The sequence below is a fragment of the Stylophora pistillata genome, chromosome 2 (assembly GCF_964205215.1).
Source record: "Stylophora pistillata chromosome 2, jaStyPist1.2, whole genome shotgun sequence".
Taxonomy (NCBI): Eukaryota; Metazoa; Cnidaria; class Anthozoa; order Scleractinia; family Pocilloporidae; genus Stylophora; species Stylophora pistillata.
In genome coordinates this window covers 3,563,981-3,581,315 of record NC_142520.1, presented here as the reverse complement: position 1 = coordinate 3,581,315, position 17,335 = coordinate 3,563,981, and positions in this window count along the sequence as shown.

Sequence of the window (17,335 nt, the reverse complement as noted above, 5' to 3'; positions counted from 1 at the left end):
AAGATTCTCCACCTTGTACGCTCTGATTTCCATGGTACATAACTGGTCTCAAGCCACTGATGCCACAGGCGCAGCTGTTAGAGTGGTATTTTTCGACTATCGTAAGGCTTTTGATCTTATTGATCACAATTTGCTGGCCAGAAAGATCAAAGCCTTGGACATGCCACGGTGGGTTCGCGTCTGGGTGCTGGATTCTCTGTCAGACAGGAAACAACGTGTCAGGTTGTCATCAGACTGGAGGTCAGAATGGGGCTCAGTCCCCGCCGGGGTACCACAGGGGACCAAGCTTGGTCCCTGGTTGTTCTTATTAATGATCAACGATCTTGAGGTCGACGCGCTCACTTGGAAGTATGTTGATTCACCTGAACAAACTGCTTTCGCGAGGAGAGATAGCTTAAGATCCACTGCAATGCTTCGTTAGAGAACCCAATGCGATGCAACTTGCGTATTGCGTATCACAACCGAATAATGGACGGTGTCAAACGCCTTAGAAAAGTCAGCAAAGACTAATAACGTAACCTCACCCTTCTTGCATTTATGATGTCATCTCGAATGCGCAACAGAACTGTGGAGGTTGAGTGACCTTTGCGATAGCCACTGATTCCACCTCTTAAAATCTGACACGTCTCCATGAATTCAAGAACCTGACACGGTACAAGTCTTTCATAAACTTTGGAAAGGACAGGAAGAATTGAAATTGGGCGGAAATCATCGTTCTGCACCGGGCTGTAGACGTTTGGGATCGGTGATACATGTGCGATCTTCCAGGCCTCTGGGAAACAGCGCTCAGAAATGAAGCTATTTAGGATGTGAGTCAGCTGAGAGGCCATGACTTCCACACTCATTTTTATGTATTTCGCTGGAATCTGGTCAGCTCCTGTTGAACAGTCAGATCTCATAGATTTCAAAGACTTCAACACTTTACAATAAGTGACATGTCGGAGATGGAAGTTAGATGGGTCGCTTTCATTCCCAGAGGAGTTTATAAGCTCGGATAGTATATCCGCATTGATTGTTGTTGTTGAACCAGGCAAACGTTGCGAGGTCGAACTGAAGCGTTTATTGAGTGTATTTGGGTCAGTTTTAATAGACTGCGGGCTTGGATTCAGGATTCGATGAATAGTATTCCATAGTTCTTTTGGTTTCTTGGAAGACAAGGCCCTTAGGAGAAATTTGCGCTTAAATTTCTTGATCTTAGTTCTAATTTTGTTACGTACTTCGCGGAACTCGTCCCATACTGAAGGAGAACTAGTTTGATGCGCTAGATGCCTCAATTTGTTTCGCTCTTTCTACATCTCCCGAATTTCGTCCTTATTTAGCCAGGGTGTAGGTGGACATGTGATTTTTGTTCGATGTAGCGGGGCATGTTGGTCTATGCACGATTTCAATAGCGTATTGAACATATCAAGTTTTTCGTTGGGATCATCGACACTATACACTAGGTTGAAAGGGAGTGTTGCTAGATCCCCTTTGAAAAAAGCTTCGTCAAACTGCTCCTCGTTGCGCACAAATTTAAAAAGCGCCCGAAAGCGATTAACCCTGATGTTGATGCAAGCACACGGACCTTCATGATCACTTATCGTTTCACAAGGCGGCACGTCACGGTAAGTAATGCACGGTAAGTAGTAGAAAGTTTATGCTTGAAACTTTCAGCACGGGTTGAGTGTTTACTTTCACTTCTTCTGTTTCTCGATAACAAATGTCTCCATTTGCTTTCAATACCCAGAGAAGAACTTGCCACCTTTTAAACGAAATGTACAAAAAAACACAGTTACTTTCTCTTTTCAAGATGTTTTCAATCCCGAACCATGATTCTGGATCAGCTGAGATGTGGCTTTTGGCGGAATACTTGTCTGCCATGATTTCTGCTAGGACTCTTTCTCGTGCCAGCTCCTCAACATAGAGAGCATCTCGATATTTTCCAGCACGGCAAAGGAAATCAGTGAGTAACTGATAGGGAAAAGTACCGTGTACCTCTAACAGAGACATTTCAAACTCACTGTTTCCTTTCACAAAACTTCTGATTTGTTCATATTTTCCAATACATTAAAGAAGATATTCCTTTGCCTCCACAGCCTTTGACTGCGATATCTTTAACTGCGTAATACTAAGAAGGCTGCGAAACTCATTCATTTTGTGTCCAATTTGGCTGCTTATGGAGCAAGCTTTCTTTAAATAATCTGCTGCCTTGCCATATTCACCAAGACTTAGGTATGCATCTCCAAGACTTAGGTAAAGTTGTGCTTCTAAATTTCTCTTCGCACATTCTCTGCTAATGATAAGCACCTTCGCACAATGTTCTTTTGCCTTCTGATTGTCATTCACAGAAGCAGAGACAGCTGCCAAACCTGCAATAGCCATGGCTTCTAGTTCTTTGTCAGCAATTGCTATACTGACTCCGACTGCTTTGTCCAAATGTTCTTTAGCTTGCCGACTTTTTCGAAGCGTATTGTAAACACCTCCAAGATTCAAGTGTCTTGCTGCTTCTCCTTTTCTGTCGCCAATTTCTATCGCGATGGCAAGTGCTTTCTTCTGGTATTCTATAGCCTTCTGGTATTCACCAACTGAAGAAAACACACCTCCGAGGTTCCCGTATATTGCTCCTTCTCGATTTCTGTTGCCAATTTCTATCACGATGGCAAGTGCTTTCTCCTGATATTCTTTAGCTTTCTGGTATTCGCCAAGTGAAGAAAACACAGCACCGAGGTTCGCGTATATTGTTCCTTCTCCATTTCTGTCGCCAATTTCTACCGCGATGGCAAGTGCTTTCTCCTGATATTCTTTAGCATTCTAATATTCCCCAAGGGAAGCAAACACAGATCCGAGGCTCCCGTAGTTTCTTTCTTGTCCTTTTCTGTCGCCAGTTTCTATCGCGAAGGCAAGTGCTTTCTCGTTATAATCCTTAGCTTTCTGATGTTCGCCAAGGTCAAAAAACACAGATCCGAGGTTCCCTTATGTTTTGCTTTCTCCATCTCTGTCGCCAATTTCTATCGCGATGGCAAGTGCTTTCTCCTGATATTCTTTAGCCTTCTGATATTTGCCAAATAAAGTAAACAGAGATCCGAGGCCCCCGTAACTTCTTCCTCGTCCTTTTCTGTCGCCAATTCCTATCTGTGGTGTTCGGATGGCACGAGAAACGGAGATATATTCTTGGATTTCAACACAGAACTTTTAATATTTTCTAACATGTGTCGTCGCCATTACCGGAAGTGATTATACATCGAATCATGAACGGAAGCGAGGCTGAATTAATGTAAACGTAAATCGAATACAGCACATCTCCCCCTTTAAGATAATGAAAGAGAAACTTACTTAGACATACTTGTTTCTTATCTAGCGTGAAATTCAAAATTAAAACAACGTCAATCAAATGTCCTCAAGTAATCGTCATTTTGTTAAGAAACACATCCTGGGTAGCTATTGTCATTTGTCTCTGCACTAAGTCTCACACACACTAGAATACGCGTTCATAGTTATGACTTTCTGTCTGAGAAACTAGAGAAAATCTGGCCAGAAAGTATAACTTCACTTATGGCACATAATCCTTCAATCTAGATGAGGGCTTAGATTGACGGCCAGATCTGGTGTACACTTTTGATGTGCCAGTTCCTTCTGCAGTGTTAGCTGTTTGGGGTGAAGGAAGTTTAGGTGATGGAGGTACTGGCACCGGTGTGGGTTTGGCTGGAGATGTAGCTGCAGCTGGGGGTGGGGGTGGTATCTTGTTGATCTGTACTCTATTCCTTCTATATGACCCAGTGTCCATATGGATCACATAAGAACGAGGTGTGCACTTCTCCACTACTATTCCAGACTGTCCTCTGTCTTGTACCATCACTTCATCTCCCTTCTCTAAGGGAACAAGAGGCCTCGCTGAATGCCTTCTGTCGAAGTGCAGCTTCTGTTTGGTTTTGTGATTGTCTTCAAACTGACGTAGGGCATGTTTCTGCACAAGGTTTGGGGACAGCTGAGACGGGGCCACCGGCACTTTGGTTTTGAGCCTCCTTGACATCATTAGCTCAGCTGGAGAATAACCATTAGCCAATGGTGTCGCTCTATACTGTAGCAAAGCAAGATAAGGATCTTGAGAGCCAGCTAGGAGACGTTTAGCTGTTTGCACTGCTCTCTCTGCTTCACCGTTGCCTGAAGCATGACCTGGGCTGCTAGTGACATGTCGAAACCCGTAATCTAAAGTGAACATCTTAAATTCCCTTGATGTATAGTAGCTGGCATTGTCAGATTTTACTTGATCTGGAATTCCGAATCTGGAAAATGCACGTTTCATCCTGTCTATGACCTCTGCTGAGGCAGTTGAACTCAGACTAGCTACCTCTATCCATCTGGAGTAGTAATCAATCATTACTAAATACAGTCTTTTATTGAGTTCATAGACATCAGTGGCTATGTATTGCCATGGTCGTTGTGGGAGCATGGTAGGAACTAGAGGTTCTGGAGGATTTTTCCTGTTAGACTGACACTTGCGACAGTTTTCAATTAACTCCTCTATATTCTTCATCATGCTTGGCCACCACACTGTGTTTCTGGCCAATGCCTTGCACTTGACAATCCCTTGGTGACCGTCGTGGATCTTATCCAGGACTTCCAATTTCATAGACGATGGTATAACGACTCGAGGTCCCATCATCAACAGCCCTTTAACCACTGTCAGCTCTGCTCTATGAGCAAAATAAGGGCTGACTAAACCCTTGACATTATGTTTTTCAGGCCAACCTTCAGCTACATAGTTCATAATTTGCCTGCATGCTTCATCCTCCTGTTGATGGATCATAATATCATCTAATTTGCTATCACTGATAGGCATTCCAGCTATGACTTGATGAGCATATAAGTTCACTTCCTCATGAAATGAATCACCTGATTTGGCTGGTGTTGGAGAACGAGATAGCGTGTCGGCAGTGTACAACAGTTTTCCTGGCACATGAACAGGTGTGAACGAGTATCTCATGAGCCTCATTCTCATTCGTTGAATACGTACGGGTAGTTGATCCAACTCCTTCGTGGATAACAGTGGTACAAGAGGCTTATGATCAGTCTCAAGTATAATATCCTTTCCCAGAATGTAATCTGTGAATCGTTCACATGCGAAGGTACTAGCTAAGGCCTCCTTCTCAATCTGGGCGTACCTTTTCTCTACGTCCAGAAGGCTTTTGGACGCATACGCCACTGGCGCCCACCTGTCACCGTGCTTTTGCAAAAGCACTCCGCCAAGTCCGTATGAAGACGCATCTGCTGACACCTTGGTCTCCAGTGAAGGATCATATATTTGCAACACTGGGCTGCTCGTCAAGCATTGTTTAATCTCTTTAAAAGCCTGTTCCTGTGCTGGACCCCAGCACCATGCACTGTGAGAGCTCAAGAGTTCACGTAGAGGTTGTGTCATAGTAGCAAGGTTGGGTACAAACTTCATGAGCTGGTTCACTGTACCCATCAGACCTCTTACCTCACTCACATTCTCTGGAGCACGCATTTTCAATATAGCCTCAACCTTCTCTGGAGAGCTTTCCACACCATTAACTCCGATCCGATGACCTAGAAAGTCAATCTGGCTTTTGCTGAATTGGCACTTATCCTTATTCAAGGTGACACCTGCTGCTTTCAGCCGTGTTAATGTCTGTACGAGTCTCTCGTCATGTTCCTCCTGGTTCTTTCCGAACACGACAATGTCATCCATGAGACATACCACACCTTGTTGACCACCTAGTATTCGGTAGATCTCACTCTGAAACTTCTCAGGGCCAGATTTGATACCGAAGGGAATTCGCTTGTATCGAAATCGACCAAATGGTGAGATGAACGTGGTCAGTTTCCTTGAATCTTCATCCAAGCAGATTTGGTGGAAGCCCGCATTGGCATCCAGTTTAGAGAAAACCTTAGCACCTCCCATCAGAGCAATTGTATAATCCACTGTGGGGAGCATGATTCTTTCTCTCTTCACTACTTCGTTAAGCTTCGTGAGATCCACACAGATCCTCACTTTGCCATTTCCTTTAGGCACCACGACCATAGGAGAACACCATTCCGATGGTTCTGTGCACCGTTCTATAACATCTAGCTCGATAAGCTTGTCAAGTTCAGCTTTGGCTAGAGGACGTAGTGGAATAGATATCCTCCTGGGAGTCATCACACTGTATGGCTCTGCGTTTTGCTCGATCTTAATCTTATATTCTCCTTCTAGCTTTCCTAAGCCTTTGAACATTGATCCGAACTCCGCTGACTGGATAGGATCTGACGTAACTTTTCCAATGAACTTAACGACACCTAGATCTGCACAAGCGTCTCTACCTAGCAATAGAGAGCCTTTGGGGAACACATATATATCCTCTGTGATTGTCTGATCACCTTTCTTTAGTTCTGCAGTAAAGAATCCAAGAGTTGAAAGGTTGCTTTGATCTGGGCCACTAAGAGGCCTGTCAGGCTTCTGCAAAATGAAGTGTGAAAACTGTGTATCATACACAGCTTTGGGAATGACTGTCACATCTGCTCCAGTATCAACAGCAAATTTCAGGCTCTGACCTGACACCTGGACTTCCGTAAACCATGCACTCCTGCGTTTCCTGTTGTTGATACTCTCAATAGAGTAACTTTCATCACTGATGCTTCCTAAGAAGTAGTACTCATCTGAGTCAGACTGCACTTCTGCTACCTCTTGTACAGACCCTTTTCCTTTGCTACTCCTGCAGACCTTGCCCTAATGTCCTGGGCGTTTGCACTTGTTACATTTACTGTCTTTTGCAGGGCATCTTTCTCTGGGGTGCACCTCCTTTCCACACCACCGGCATGACCGGCTATTCGATGTCTGGGAGCAATTTGATGCACTTCTTTGCTGCCCGTTACTACGTGGTCCCTTGTCACGAGGGCCTCCTTTCCGCCTATGTTGAACTGCCTGCACTTTAGAAGTCTCTCCTTTTATGTCCTGAGCCCACCTTCCAGAACATTCTTCTGCTCTACACTCATTTATCGCTTTTTCTAAAGTCAGTTCACCATCTCTCAACAGCCGTGCTCTGACCTTATCACTATTTATACCCAATACGATCTTATCTCTGACAAAATCGTCCTTTAGTTCACCGTAGGCACACGTAGACACGAGAGTGTTAATTTGTGATAAGAAATTATCGAAACTCTCACCTTCTGATTGCGTATACCTGTGAAACTTGTAACGTTCGTAAGTAACGTTTGTTTTCGGCGTGCAGAACCTCTGGAATTTCTCCAGAATTAATTCCGGATCCAGTTTGTCCTCTGCTGGTACATGTTCCTCCCCTTCGGGGTCACCTACAGCTGGAGCCCATGTGAAGCCATTGTAGATTTTCAGCGCCTCCTCACCTGCGAGATTTAGCAGTATAGCACTTCTCCTTTCCTTACTGGCATTAGATAATCCAATGGCGTTCACATATAATTCGTACTGCTGCTTGAACAACTTGAAATTCTCACTTGCATTTCCCGATAGACAAAGAGCTTTCGGTGGTGGAAGATTCGTAGCCATATTTCCGCGTAATTCCTGATCACTGATCGCTAAATATCCGTTCTGGACACAGTTTATATCTTCTTGTTCACTCCTGACACCATGTGGTGTTCGGATGGCACGAGAAACGGAGATATATTCTTGGATTTCAACACAGAACTTTTAATATTTTCTAACATGTGTCGTCGCCATTACCGGAAGTGATTATACATCGAATCATGAACGGAAGCGAGGCTGAATTAATGTAAACGTAAATCGAATACAGCACACTATCGCTATGGCAAGTGCTTTCTCCTGAAATTCTTTAGCCTTCTGATATTCACCAAGGGAAGCAAACACATTTCCGAGGTCCCCGTATCCTTCTCCTTCTCCCTCTCTGTCGCCAATTTCTATCGCGATGGCAAGTGCTTTCTCCTGATATTCTTTAGCCTTTCGATGATCGCCAAGGGAATCAAACACATTTCCGAGGTTCCCGTATCTTATTCTTTCTCCACGTCTGTCGTCAATTTCTATCGCGATAGTAAGTGCTTTTTCGTGATATTCTTTGGCCTTCTGATATTCGCCAAGGCAATCAGACACATTTCCGAGGTTCCAGCATTTTATTCCTTTTCTATCTTTGTCGCCAATTTCTATCGCTATGGCAACTGCTTTCTCCTGAAATTCTTTAGCCTTCTGACATTCGCCACGTGAAGCAAACACAGATCCGAGGCTCTGGTATATTTTTCCTTCTCCTTCTCTGTCGCCAGTTTCTATCGCGATGGCAAGTGCTTTCTCCTGATATTCTTTAGCCTTCTGACATTCGCCAAGTGAAGTAAACACAGATCCGAGGCCCCCATAGCTTCTTCCTTGTCCTCTCCTGTTGCCAATATCTATCGAGATGGCAAGTGCTTTCTCCTGATATTCTTTAGCCTTCTGATATTCACCAAGGGAAGCAAACACATATCCGAGGCTCCCGTATCTTATTCCTTCTCCATTTCTGTCGCCAATTTCTATCGCGATGGCAAGTGCTTTCTCCTGATATTCTATAGCCTTTCGGTGTTCGCCAAGGGAAGCAAACACACGTCCGAAGTTCTTGTGTGTTTCTCCTTCTCCATGTCTGTCGTTAATTTCTATCGCGATAGTAAGTGCTTTTTCATGAAATTCTTTGGCCTTCTGATATTCACCAAGGGAATGAAATACATTTCCGAAGTTCCCATATGTTTTTCCTTCTCTATCACTGTCGCCAATTTCTATCGCAATGGCAAGTGCTTTCTCGTGGTGTTTTTTTGGCCTTTTCCATTTCACAGAGGCTACTCAGTAAAGACATCTCCAAGTCTTCCATGAGCCAGTGCTTGTGCTCTTTTGTGGCCAAATATTTTCCTGATGGTGAGTGTGCCTTTAAAAAGTTTCTTCGCCTCAAAAAAACCGGTTCTGTGCTTCACATTTGTGTCCCAGTTGTAGGGTTAGTATTCCAGCCTGGTTTAACACGTCAAAGAGCTTGACGGCATATTTTTTCATAATTGTGTAACCAGAGATGGCGTAGTACGCATCGAATATTACATCGCAGATATCAAGGAGACCACCAGAGCCAAGGTTTTGAAGTAGAATTACACATTCACTGCATAACTCGGTCGCGTGTAGGCCACGATTGGTGTTGAGAAGAAATATAACGACATCTAAACCTATCTGGACTGATTTTAGGATTTCTGAAGCGTCATTCATTAAAGCTCTCTCCTGTTTTTTGTCTCGGGGGGAAGAATTAAAAAAAGATGAAAAGTAAAAAATTGAACTGATTCATCTTGGAGTCTGTAAGCTTTGTTTAAGGAAGGTTTTTTCTGTTTTCTTACATGTCTGTGCGCAATATTCCTTTTTCATTATTTCATACAAACCAGCCGCAAGTACCGTGATCAGCTAGGTGGAATCAAATTCAAATAATCGTGGAGCAGATTTGGATTTAGCTATCAGAAACGTTTCACCAATAGGAACAGCGGTTAATTTACCAATCTTGTTACGCTTACATTCCTAAGAATATCTTCACCACATTCACACTTCTGCTATTTGCATGGCTGCCTAGCACCTGAGACAGGAGAGAACTTTCCTATTATAAATAACGTTTGTAGCTGAGAAAATGGGCTTCTCGGACTATTAATTAAAATAAAAGCATTTATGTTATTGGTACGTTTCAGCTTTGAAGAAACACTTTCACTTTTCTCGACGAAAATCATTTTTCTGTTATTTCAATCAAGAGAGATGACGGAAGCGCAAGCTATTACATATTTCAACGCAAACGGGAGATTACAGAACGATTTTAGTCGATTTATAAAGGAGGTTCTTGTTCCTAACTCATCTTGCAGCGCACTTATCCGCCCGCATGCACGTCCTTGTCACCCGCTTCAGCTGAGTCAGCGGCTGAAGTCGGAAAGTTCCATTCTGGATCAGATTTTTAGCTAAGAATTAAGTTTCTTCGATTAAATAACCCCTCAACAACTAAAATATTAAAGGAGATAAGATGTTTCCTATTTTGGTATTCTCCCACCAAATTTTGTCCAAAGAAAAATTATATTAAGATTCGCAAAACATTTTTCGAATACTTTACAGTCGTTTTACCCATGTTAATATGTGTTAGCGCAATTAGGAGAGTCAGAATGGAGGAAGTAAGTTTTCTTGTTTGAATCATTTGGGTAATGAATTTTAAAAACTCTTTCAATCACGCAAAACTCTCAACTATTTTTGATTTTTTTTGTATTTCCTTGCATTCTATACCAAAACTGTCAAACTGTATTTAAAAGGAGACGGTGGAAAGGGTTTACAAGTGACGCGTGATATGGCCGAAATTAATATGTGAAGCGCGAATTTGTCAGAAAGGCAACCGTGATTCGTGAATTTATGATTCAATGTGTGACGTGATTTTCCTCCAGAAATACATGCGAGCCGTGGATTTCTTCTTGCATTTAGCGAAAACGTCGAGATTTCCCCAGAAACCTTGATTTTAAGTTTCCCTTTTATATACCTGACAGAAAAACTTATGTGTGTTACAGGGGTCATACTCTGCTCTTTAAAAATAATCGAGGCAACAATATTTTAAATCGATCCGAAGATATCCATCCTCGTGAAGAAGATCTTTTTTCGTTGCGTGGTGGACAAATTTGATGGACATAAATCCAACAACAAAATAATTACACTCTTACAATTAAACGAATCCGAAGTATGAAACCATTACAACCGTTTCGAGATTTCGTGTTTCTCACCGTTTGTCCCATAAAAATAAAGCCGGCTTGTCAATTTTAAAAACTTGCTTTATCAGTGTGAGATGTAAAAAATTAGAAAATGTAAATATTTTCGATGATTACCCAACAATTATTTTCATAAAATAAGATTTTGATTTTAATACCGCATAAATTTGTGCAAAGAGCAAAGATTTTACCCAGTGTTTAACCTGCAAACAAAACGCGATGTTTTTTCAGACGAAGGAAAATCTTTCCATTCAATTAATTGCATTTGCGTTACTTCAGTAACTCATAAACCAACTTCTCCAATGTTTGTTTCTTAAAATAGTAATGTTAAATTTATTCACGAAAAATAAAACTAAGGAAGTTTATATATACCATACAGCAATCAAGTGGTGAGAGTAACCAGACTCATCACATAGAGGGTGTCATGTTCATGATTAGAGAGTTTCAATACAAAGCATTTTAACGCATAACGTTTCGGACTGAAATAAATTTTTAGCTACTCACCTTTGAAAACGAAAAGATCTCTTGATAGTTAGGAGACCGAAATCAAGAAACCCGATTAAAATGTTTCCCTGAAAAGCAACAAAGAATGTAATATCTCAATAGATATTGGAGTTCGCACATCATTGATAAGGGTTTTGTGGTTTTAAGAGCACTTCGTCCGATTTTTTAATACCTTTAAATTACAGACTGAAGTGAGTAACGTGTTGCTCCTCTTTCCAAAATGAACATTCAGTGGGCCAGCGGGGGAAACACTTATCAGCTGAGGGTTTTTTTTTTACAACAAATTCTCCCTACTGAACAACAAGGTAATGTGAGGGAGCCGTTAGGAGAAAGAATTTCTGATCATGAATTTAAAGGTTAAAAGGATGCAGGCTTTAAATATTTTGCAATCGAATCAACAATTGATTCAATTTGGAAGGCCTGCACAAACATTATCAGATTGTTTGGAATTAGCACTCTTTTATCGCTGAATTTCCTGAAATGCTAACGAGAAATAATCTTTTTTCAGAGCGGTAAAATAATAATATGATTAAATTTAGTTATTCAGTTGCTAACCTTTTGAAAAATAAACACGCTTTGTTCAGAGTCCTTATCTTTTGAGTGATGCGATCGAAAGCCGTAAGAAACAAAGATAAATGTTCGTTCGTTCGTTCAGTTGAAAAGATCACTTAGAAAGACTTAGACAAGAAATTAAAACTGCAGTTGATAATCTCTTGGTCTGAGATATATCAAAATGACTTTCTGTTTCGTCTATAAGGTGCATTTAAAAACCTCGTGGCGCTTCTCTTTTAACAACAGAATTCACCATACTTGAATTTGATTTCTGTTGCGCCTGATTTGAGGTAGCGAAAACATAGTTTTTCAAAAAAGGGAAAAGACTGTACGCTAATGTTCTCTTTATTTTTGCTGCTTACCCTTGAACAAGGAAGTGTGTCTTGTTTGGTATTCTGATCGTATGACGGAGGAAGCCAAGAGTAAGAAACTGAAATAACGCTTTCCCAGCGCCAAACAAAGATGAATAGCAATAGCAAGTGTGAAAAAACAGCTTGATGGTTGAAACAAGAAAAATTTTAGAAAACCTAAAACAGAACTACGTCGCTTCCCCGTGATTCAAATAAAAAACATGGCGTCTTTGTTCTTTTGAAGTCAGCATTTCCCGTTATTTAATTCATGCATCGTGTGTCTGCGTTTACTCCTTCACTCTCATACCCTGATAACGTGCAATTTCTCCCTACAGTCTCAATGTATTCTTCAGCCAACAGGTTTGGAGAAGAAAGAAACTTATCAGCTGGACGGTAGCAAATCGACGCAACGTTTTATTCTCTAAAAATATTTACAGTAACTTTTGTAACATTTAGGAAAAGAGACTTTGCAAGATCATGGTTGTAAAAGACCTAGAGTTGTCAAGTTAATCAAGTTACGTATGATGCACGATCCTCGCAGTAGATAGCGCTATTAGCAATAGCGAAAATCAGACCTGAAAAAATTCAGGCCTGTACGGGATTCGAACCACTGACCTCTGCGATACTAGTGCAGCGCTCTACCAATTGAGCTAACAAGCCAACTGGGAGCAGGCCGTTAAGTTGATTCGTAATAAACCCGTGAAAGATACAATGAAATATATGAAGTTCATATATTTTGAACTGCGGTATTAGATACGTATGATGCACGATCCTCGCAGTAGATAGCGTTATTTAAGCAATAGCGAAAATCGAATCCCGTACAGGCCTGATTTTTTTTTCAGGTCTGATTTTCGCTATTGCTTAAATAGCGCTATCTACTGCGAGGATCGTGCATCATACGTATCTAATACCGCAGTTCAGAATATATGAACTTCATATATTTCATTGTATCTTAATCGAGTTAATCATCGTTAACAATAATTGCACAAGTTAACGATAATGAGATGCCAAAGCCAGAGGCTTATATGGCAAGGTCAGATAGTTACAATGTGCGTGCTATTGAATTACAGTCGATTGAATGATGTTATTTTGCAAACAATGATAAGTTTAAATCTATTTTTTTAGCAACAAGTCTTTGCCAAAATCTAAGACTATTTCGAGGTTTAAGTCCTCCGCCTTTGAATTTTCAGTCAAAGACATTTCAGTTTTGTAAAGAGGGAAACGATGTTTTCTAAATATATTTATTTACTAGTAACCTTTTAAAAAAGAAGCTTGTCTTGTTCGATGTCAGTTCTGGTCGTATGACTGGTGAAACCAAAAATAAGAAACGAAATAAAACTTCCTCTACAAAACAGAGATAAATGCAAAAAGCAACTGTAAGAAAGACGTGAAAACTTGAGAGGTGAAAAAAAGAATGGATAAACCAAAGAAGATACAATGGATATCAAGTACAAAGATTGACTTCGATTTGTAAAGAGCAAAAAAAGCGGTTCTGTAATTAAAACTGAAAATCAAATGTTCTTCGTCTTCCTCATAAATAAAGTGTGCTAAATTAATTTATCAAACAGAATAAATTTGCTCGCCTTGATTTTATTTGAAATTTAGCAATACTGTGCGATTTGTATAAACTCTGTATTGCCACCCGACATTGCATGAAAAGCCTTTAGCTACTGAGGACGGCCAAGGCAACAACATTAGATGAGACTGAAACGATTTTATGAGAGGACGAATCCCTGCTCAAGCATGATATGTGATGAACTTTCTCATCATCAAAAATAATTCAATTTCGAATGACCGTTTTTTTTTTACACAATTGTTTTACGTTGGATTGATAGGTATGAATGAAACAAATTTGAAGCACTGATTTTAATGCACAAGAGATCTTTTCTTCCTTGGAATATGAAGAAAATTTTGAAAAAAAAAAAAGACAGAGGGAATTCATCCAGAACGATGTCCTTCTAGAACAATTCTTGTTGTGTCAGTATGTTAATCAATATAATAATGGTTTATAGAGGGGCAGCTGTTGAAATATGTATTGGAAAATTGATGAGGAGTCACATTAACACATCAGCACATAACAATTAAATATCGCACTTACCACCACTAACTCTGAACGCCTTGTTTCCTCTGTAAAGTGAAGAAGCCAAATTTTGATTAGAATCAGCAGCATATGTCTATTTTAAGGTTGTAGGCACGTGGCAAATCTTAGCCCACCCCTGCCTGAGGGGCCGAAATAGAGAATGAGTTGTAAGACAAGTCAGGGAGAGGTATCACGGGGGCATGGCACTAATCACCGGCGCTAAAAAAATCCCTGCAGACCTCTCTCGGGCTCGTGTTCTTGAAGGCCTCATACGTTTGTGCAGGTGAAGAAACGCTCCTGACCAAATGCTTCTAATGAGGGCTCCAGCTCCCACTCAAGCGTAACTTCCGTCGCAGCCTTTGTTTGCCCTCGTCACGCAACGAGAGAATATAAAGGAGAGGATCACCAACTAAAGAAGCTCTTGATTGTGAAACATATTCTCTTTGTCAGCACCTTAGGAAATGTAAAGAGAGCAGTATGGAGAATATGCATTATGATGTTACGGTGGAAAGGGTTAAGAAATTAAACTGTCCCGTGCAACGTTGACGTACTTTATCCAATGATAAAATACGTCTACAGGTAAGGTTTAAACAAATGTATAAAAAAAGCGAATATGAAATATAAATATAGAGGCAAGGCCGATACAACGTAGATAAGTAAATTTTAAGACGGAGCACGGAATACGGTTAGGTTTTTTTACGTCTTTAGTTTGTAAGGTGAGTGTGCGGGAGATGTCAGCGGCGCGTTGTATTCCATTTATAACTACTTTTAATCCGTCGCTTCCTCACATCTCCAACATCATCAAAAAACACTGGCATCTACTGCAGCCTTCTAACCGCTGCAAAAAAGCTTTTCCTCAGCTGCCAGTGGTCGTCTTCAGACGCTCCCCCAACCTTCGCGACACATTAGTAACAGCCAAACTCCCCTTTAATTCTACCACTTCCCATCCTCAACTCCCACCCGGCTCTTTCCGTTGTGGTAGAAACTGTGTTACTTGCCCCTACATCTCTGACGGTCTTACAAACCATACTTTTTTTTCTACCGGCGAAACACGTCCCATTAAATCTCACTTGACCTGTGACACTAAAAACTTTATCTACTTAATTCAGTGTAACCGCTGTAACTTACAATACATAGGAGAAACTAAACGACGTTTAAAAGACCGTTTTAATGAACACCGCCGTACCATTGATAAACCTAACTCTAAATCTAAATCTACTACAGCGGCAGAACACTTCATTTCCTCTCCTAACCACTCTGCTCACGACATGGAGCTAATCGCCTTCGAAAAAGTGTTTTCCAAGAGAGACTTGATACGAAAGGCCAGGGAAGCTTTTTTAATTTCAAGAGGCAACAGTATTTATCCAGATGGCCTTAACGCTCGCGAAAAAATGTATTAGTTTCTAGTTATTTATCCAATTTACCTTACTTCATTTCTATTTTTGCTCACTATTTCTATTTTTATTGTTATCTCATTGTCATTCAAATTAGTTTTACATATTTCCACTGTTATATCATACAGCTATCTATGAAGCATCACCCCAATTCTCTGTTAATTCCCACTGCACCTGAAGAAGGCTGGTTTGGCCAGCCGAAATATAGTGCTCCGTCTTAAAATTTACTTATCTACGTTGTATCGGTCTTGCCTCTATATTTATATTTCATATTCGTTATTTTGGGCCGATCAGATCATCGCTGATCCAACGTACAAGAGTAGGAGTATCGTCCACTGTTGCCTGCTGAACATTTCATAAAAAAAGCACACTAGATTTTAAGGGGGGCTATTCATGCTGTTTATCTGTTTCGGCGCGATTCCGTTGCGTTTTTTTGGTTTTGTTTTTGTTTTTTTGGTTTTGTCCCCCTTATTCGAAAAGTGTTTTTATTTCATGGAGCGATAATGTAAAGATAAAAGAAGTTGGGCAGATAGCAGATTGCGAACAGGTTAGCTGTTACTTGCTCGCCCTAGGCCCCACCCGTGAAGGTGCGGCGTCCGTTCGTTTGCTTTTTTTCCGAGCTCACGCGCTCGTGGAAGGGAAAAAAGAAAAAAGATAAAATATACTGTACGTGGTTTAGTTACGATGGGGATTATGGGTAGCGTTTGAGAGATTCTATAATGTTAAAGTGAATCTAACATTTTGACTGAGCAACCTCGTTCCCAGGGCCTTTTCCCTTGGTTGGGGAAAGAGAAGGTCCTGGAAACGAGGTTGTTTAAATTAGGTTTAGTTTTATAATTTATTCCACGCGTCTAAAACGCCTACTTGCAAATACTGCAAATTACATGTCACTCTCGCCGTGACATTTTAACAGATCTCCAAACCCTCTGCATTCAATTTTGACACTTTGTTTACTAATACACTGCATGCAATGTTCACCACGCACCACAAATTATGGAGTACCTCGATTAGCTTATCCCAGAGGAACATATCTATGGCATCAAATATTTCGGAATTGATTTAGATCAGCGTGCTGTACAACCCATTTCCTTTACTTATCTCATACGGGAAGTAAAACGCTTAAATTCGAGGAAGGCAGAAGTAAGAAACTTGAAATTATTTTTCGTGCGATCCATGTTTGCCAGGTGCAATGTTCTGAGCGTACGGTGAAAAACGTGATTAATCATCGTTTACATCAAAGCAACACGTGTTCATGGCGTCGCTTCACTTCTCATTCAGGGAACTATTGTTCGTTGTACAAACAGTGGAAGACGCTCGTCTGGAAAATCTCGTTTAAATAACATTAATTTCCTTTTGAGTCACTCTCGCTGTCCATAAAAAAGTACCCTTGCTTAACTATGTACACACAGACTTTCTTTTTCTCTTTCACTCACTACATGCTCTTGCAATACTACTCGAAAAAATATATATATCGAAAGGAAGAAAGCTGAGGACAAACCACATAGCTTTTATCTTCATATAAATAATAAGTTCAACTATACGTGCTCATTTCCGAACAGCTGCTGTAGCTGTAGAAGATCACAAACATGCGAAAGACTGAGGCGGATGGGTTAGTGGAGGCGCGGTTACTCAACAGGTTTTGCCTCGAATATTACAATACAAACGTGTTTAGCCTAAGGGGAAAGTTCTGGTGCAAGTCCACCGGCAACCTCACACACTTTGTGCATCGGCTGCACCCGTTACAGTAGATACACTGGACACCTTTC